The sequence below is a fragment of the Macrobrachium rosenbergii genome, chromosome 7 (genome assembly GCF_040412425.1).
Source record: "Macrobrachium rosenbergii isolate ZJJX-2024 chromosome 7, ASM4041242v1, whole genome shotgun sequence".
Classification (NCBI taxonomy): Eukaryota; Metazoa; Arthropoda; class Malacostraca; order Decapoda; family Palaemonidae; genus Macrobrachium; species Macrobrachium rosenbergii.
The window spans coordinates 65,629,622-65,637,187 of NC_089747.1; positions in this window are offsets into that span (position 1 = coordinate 65,629,622).

Below are 7,566 nucleotides of genomic sequence, written 5' to 3' on the forward strand. Positions count from 1 at the left end.
AAATTATCCAATTTGCAGCTTTTGCCAAGCTGAGATCATGTGTTACTCCATCCCAACAGGCAATTTTTTTACATGATGTAGGGCTTGCTGATACCTTTCCAAATGTTAATGTAGCCCTTTGAATATATCTTAGCATAATGGTTACTAATTGTTCAGGAGAAAGGTCATTTAGCAAATTGGCACTAATAAAAAATCATCTTAGGACTTCAGTGACCGATGAAAGGTTAAGTGCTTTATGTTTGTTAGATGTAGAAAGTAGTGTTATAGAAAAGATACATTTTGATGATTTAGTCAAAGAATTTACTGAGGTAAAGTGTAGAAGGAGAGAATTTTTGTAGGCATTGTAAAAAAAAATTAACAGTAGTTTGAACAAATTGAAGAAATATATGCACCATAATAATCCATGCCTTTTCTTGATCACAAATCCTTATAGTAATTTGCCATATAATATAAACTGAATAATGTGGCCAAAGTTATTCTTAGTCTATGAAATTGTAAGAATAAAAAAAAAAACTTTATTCAAAATCTTACATTACCCATTTCCTCGTTTAAAAAATTAATTAAAATTTTTTCTTTATAGATGATTCAATTTCTTTATGGAGAGGGGGGCCTCCCTAAACATAAGTGCCCCGGGCCCCCCAGTTTCTAAATCCGGCCCTGCTTGTCTAGTGTGGTACCTGAATAGGGTGCATACTGTACATGTCGAAATATTTGTCGATTGTCTTTATGCTGAGACAATGAAAACTGAATTCCTTCATTTTTTAAAAGAAGACACGATGGAAACACTTGGAGATTTTTGTTTTAATTTTCGTTTACCGAGAGTTTCATTCTTTATATATTCTCTGCTCGTTCTCTTATTTTTTTTCTTTATTTACGTGTATATATTACGCCAAAGTACAAATTATAAAGAATAAACTTCCGTCATCTATCTAATGTTAACATACTTTATTTGTTTGGAGACTGGGACGAAATCTGGGTATGCGTTGACTGTAAAATTCGGAAAATAATTTTTTTTTTTTTACGATAATCTTGTGGACCCAACACTTCATAAAGCAACGCAGTTAAAAAAATAGAGCTAAAAAATTTCTCTCGTTCCTCGCCCTGAGCGGAAAATCCAGAACATTACGTTCAGACCAACTGCAATTACCATAGAAGTTGTGAAAAGGGAACCAAAAATTTCATATTTATATTTCATGCGTCGTGGTGTTTCGTAAAATAACGAATATCTTTCTCGAAACTATGAATCTCTTCTGGTTCTGCTTTAATGGAAAAGATACATGGCACCTACAGAGAACCAAAATATATTCGCTTTCCTAAGAGAACCTTCTAAAAGGCATTGGGAAGAAAATACGAATACAGAAAATGTTGTAGAAAATAAAGTTTAACTATGCTACATCTGTTATATTTCATAACGCATTTTTACAGGAACTTAAATATACTCTTACAAAGATCACAATAGTTGCCTTCCGGAGGGGTGAGTGCCGTCTGTGTACCACTTGTGGTGCACTATAATACCTACATTACTAGCATTGCTAAAGGCACTTTGAAGCTTCCTTTGATCATTTTCTAGCTTCAGCCACTTAATGGCATTTGCTTTACCACCATCCACACTTCATTTCCTCCATCTTGCTGTCCAACCACTCCAGCTCCCTCTCTTCTCCCTGGCTTAAACTGAGAGTGCTCAAGTGATTGGCTTTATAGCTTTTTTTTTATATATAAAATATCGTATAAAGATTACGTTTAGTTATTTCTACAGCCGCCGTCATATTGAAACATCCATCTTGGCGAAGCAAAGTTTCAAATCTCGATCGAAGAAGGAAAACGAAGGGTGTTCTATTGCCCTTCTCGCTCATCTCAAAGGAAGTAAAAGGAATGCATAAGAATCCCTATTGTTTGAAGGGCAAACAAGCTTAGTTTTCGGTCAATAATTACCCAATAAATCGGGAACTAATGTCAATAATGACTCAGTTCCTAAAGGATATTCGGCCCTTCCGTTCCTTATGTTTAGATTTAAGCTAATGAGAATTAATTAACCTGCAATATATATATATATATATATATATATATATATATATATATATATATATATATATATATATATATATATATATATATATACATATATATATATATATATATATATATATATATATATATATATATATATATATATATATATATATATATACATACATATACATACATACATACATACATATATATATATATATATATATATATATATATATATATATATATATATATATATACATACATACATATACATACATATATATATATATATATATATATATATATATATATATATATATATATATATATATATATATATATATATATATATATATATATATATATATATATATATATATATATATATATATATATATATATATATATATATATATATATATATATATATATATATATATATATATATATATATATATATATATATATATATATATATATATATATATATATATATATATATATATATATATATATATATATATATATATATATATATATATATATATATATATATATATATATATATACATATACATATATATATATATATATATATATATATATATATATATATATATATATATATATATATATATATATATATATATATATATATATATATATATATATATATATATGTTATCCTTAGTGGGAAAGGAAGTAATTAGTATTCTATCATACACGTACTTATTTACGTAGAACACTTGCCTATCATATGAGTGATGATTTGTGAACAATTGTAAAGACCCAGTCATTCATTCATGAATATTTATGAGGACGTTTTACAAGTAGAAACTCGAAAGTTCAAGAGAAGGTGTAGTATGCAATACTACCTAGAAAAATGTATCCTGTATTTTCCTAACTTATTTATATTTTTATGTATTTATCTTTTAATCTTTTCACTTATCATTCTTCTTCTTTTCTAATAACTCATACTTTCTTTCTGTATTTCCCATTATCTTCTGTAACTTCTTTCAAAGGAATACCATATTATTTGTAAGCTTGGATTTCAAGTCAGTGGCCCCTGTTGGCTTGTTTAATATGAATAGTGGGTTATCCTCTGTATAATAATAATAATAATAATAATAATAATAATAATAATAATAATAATAATAATAATAATAATAATAATAACCAAAGCAGATTATACCATATAGTCAATATCGAATATAACAATCTTAATGTTTTTTTCTAGTGCCATAATTTGCGTTAATACTTTTAACAATCTTAAGAATTCACCAAAGGGGCGAGACTCAATAACTTTTCGTTACCTTAATTGTATCACTTCTGGATATATCATATAAGCTGTCCGTAATCTTAAAAGGATAATTTTTATTCGTAATCTTATTAAATCAATCAAATGGGTTAAAGGAATTTAAGTTAATAAACAAGGCATTTCAATGAAGGAAGAATGTCTTCAAAAAGTAAAGAATAATATTTAAGTATTCTCATTCAGATTTTGGCTTCTTTGTTTCGTTTCAGATATTCAAATATCACTTTTTCCTTGTTTTTTACTAATCGTTATTATTATTATTATTATTATCATTATTATTATTATTATTATTATTATTATTATTATTATTATTATTATTATTATTATTATTATTATTACCACAGAACACATTGCACTATCTGTAAATGAAAATACAATCTATAAAGCTTAATCAGTAAAGGATGATTATGGTGTGGTATAGAGATATATTACAATATACGAGTATAAGAATACTAAATATGAAGAGAAAGTAGAGTATTGCCATTTCCGCCAAAAATGGGGATCTATTTTAGACAATATCAGTCCTACAGAAACATTCGGCGCAGACTAGAGAATCGTAGGGATTAGAAGACAGTCGTTTTCGGGAAGGCAAACAGGAAAAGACCCGTGAGTGAATCTGGATCCCTAATGAAGCTATAAAAGTCGAATGATTGTCAACGCCGATGCAACTTCATGCGCCTCTAATCCTCGTGTTTGTTTCGTGGGATTGCCTGAGAAATAATGATTCTCGTTCGGTTTTATGTCTTTCGGTATTGTCTCTTTTCTCTCTCCTATTCTGACGTTTTTGATCGAGAGAACTGCTTTTTTTTGTTATCAAAAAGACAATGTCTGTAAAAATCTAAGGACATAAGGAGGATTAAAATCAGCTGTCATTGTATATACGATCGAGGTCGATATATGTGAGCGGATTCATTATCAAATGATTATTTTATTGATTTATGCGTTTCTCTAGCGCACAGATTCATATAGGTGTGAGGTCCATTGGTTTCAGACGCTGAGTTTGCGTCATGATTCTAAGCATGTAACCACCGGACTGAATGAAGAGAACTGTATAATTCACGAATACGGCATTTTAATACTAAATAACAGTCATAAACTGGGAACATAACAGCTCTCCAAGATTCGTCCGGGGCTGAATGACATCGCAATCCTACTTGAAACTTTCCCAGACAAAACCGATTCTCTGGAAGCCCCTTGGAAAAGATTTAGACTTTTTAAGTGAAATACGCACTCGGAAAAGTCTCTTAAAACTTCCGTCTGTGAATCTTAGGTAAGAAAATGACTCTGGCCTTTTCTTGCTCTGAAGGAACATCATTTACTTACGTAGATAATGAAGAGGTTTAACTGCAGACAATTTTGAGTTTGTTGTGTATTTTATGTGAACTTTAATTTCCCCAACCTTTGTTCTTACCCCTTATTAGAAGTTTTAGTGCTACGAAAACATTCTAAATAGCAATATCTATAAAATAATTTTTAATTGAAAATGTACTAATACTGATAGAAATAATAAGTTCGAAATGATTAATAGAAAAGAATATTTAGAATCTTCAGAATATAGGAGGAGTTTTTGTGGACGTTTATCTACGGTATTTCCGAATAAGATTACGTTTCATCAAAAATTGATTTAATCTATCTGGAAAACTTTATAAATGCTCATAATCTGCTCCAGGAAAAAAAATCGAGCAATGAAATGCAGTGAACGCCTCAGTGTAAGCTGATATTCAATGTACTGTCAATACTTTATAATCTGTTATCAACCACGCCCCCCTCCTCTGCTCCTCCCTCTCCGAAAAAAGGGCATTTTTTCAGCTGTGAGAAAATATCTTTGTTTCATGTTAGGACAAACCCCAGCTTTCCTTTCTCATGAAATAAATAAGAGCAAGGCTTGGAGCAGACCCGTCCCCAAGTAATGTCAGACATGGGTCCCTCCTGGGTACAAATGTCATGATTCGGGTCTAGATGATGTTTTGGGACGATCTTAAACGTGACAGCGAGGCTTGAATTTCGTGTTTAGAGATTGCTGATACATATACGTATATATATATATATATATATATATATATATATATATATATATATATATATATATATATATATATATATATATATATATATATATATATATATATATATATATATATATATATATATATATATATATATATATATATATATATATATATATATATATATATATATGTGTGTGTGTGTGTGTGTGTGTGTGTGTGTGTGTGTGTATGTGTGTGTGCATACATACGTATACAAGATTAAGTATATCTTAGTTTAACCAGACCACTGAGCTGATTAACAGCTCTCCTAGGGCAGGCTCGAAGGATTAGATTTATTTTACGGGACTAAGATCCTACTGGTTACCTAGCAACGGGACCTACAGCTTATTGTGGAATCCGAACCACATTATGAGGAGGAATTAATTTCTATCACCAGAAATAAATTCCTCTAATTCTTCATTGGCCGGTCGGAGAGCCGAATGCTGGGCCAACAGCGTGCTAGCCGAGAGTTCTACCCACCCTTCCAATGAAGAACTGCATACATATACATTATATATATATATATATATATATATATATATATATATATATATATATATATATATATATATATATATATATATATATATATATATATATATATACATATATATATGACTGTGTATATATGTTTTGAAGAATTAATAGGGTTTAGAGCTAGTTACAACATATCACACCCCATTCAAAGATCATGTCAGATTACTTCCCAATATTCTGATAGAACAATTTACTTTTACGAAAGCAGGGAGAAAATAAAAATGCACAACATTGAGGCACGATCATTCCAGCGAGGCAATATCCTGAAAAGAGCCTCCTCTTTGTGCTAGGTGGAATTTATTCTAAAACCCCGTCTGGAAGGGTATGTATTTTTGTTGAAATCTGGCGTGAGGGCGTAGAGCTTCTGGTAAAAATATTTGGCACTTTTTTTCTGTTTTCGGGAGATAATAAAATTCAAACACCTTTCTGGGTCATAGCTAGTGATGACTTGGTTGTTAGAGGGCTACAGTTAATCACTGCCTCGGAATTCACACTTGAGAAAATTTGCACTTTACATCGAGTTTACCACATTTTTGTCCAACGTGTTATCAATCTTTCCTTTGTTATTGATAACTTATCCACTGATATGAACCTTATAGCTCTTTTCTTTGTTTATGCAGGGCCTTACTCAATTTGTATCATTGATTTCCGAAATATTTTAACATATATTGCGTTTCTGATACTGAGCTTTCCTCTAAGATAAATATAAAATATATTAATCATGTGTACTGGACATCATGTTTAACAATGCAGTGACGTCGAGAACCATCACATCTCTCTCTCTCTCTCTCTCTCTCTCTCTCTCTCTCTCTCTCTCTCTCTCTCTCTCTTCTTCTTCTTCTTCTTCTTCTTCTTCTTCTTCTTCTTCTTAGATTATTGACAATCCTTTCATAATCAGTTTACAGTCAAATTTACAACCTTTTCCTAAAGGCTAAATTCACATATGCGCCGATGACGAATACAAATGTGAAAATGAAATATATTGCAATTCACTTGCGATATGGTAATGCTGCAAGAAACGCAAAAATCGCTGAGAGAGAGAGAGAGAGAGAGAGAGAGAGAGAGCTGCTCCAGCCTGACCATCGCCAACTCCTGGCCTGCCTCGTCATTCTCACTAATCTATATTCCTGTACTTTGGCTGGTTAACGGCTAAACATTTTCCTCGCAGGATTTGCATAAATGCCTCTTATCATTTTCAGTTTTCTGTAAAAGAAAACTATTGAGGTGACTATTAGTCTGTCCGTCCGCACTTTTTATGTCCGCCCTCCGATCTTAAAAACTACAGAGGCTAGAAGGCTGCAAATTTATGTTGATGAGTCACCCTCAAATCATCACACGTACCAAATTGCAGCTCTCTAGCCAAAGTAGTTTTTATTTTATTTATGTTTAAAGTTAGCCATGATCGTGCTTCTGGCAATGATATAGGTGCCAACAACACAGGCCACCACCTGAAAGTTTCATGGGCCGTGGCTGAGAGTTTCATACTGCAGCATACGCTATACAGAAAACTTGATTGCGCCGAAGAAACTTCGTCGCATTTTTTACTTGTTTTTATATTGTCACTGCAAATAAAACAGCGTCGGATTTGAAACTTCCGGCGCAACACAGCACTTTTCAATAAAAATGTACCATTTTAAAAGATTGGACCTGTAA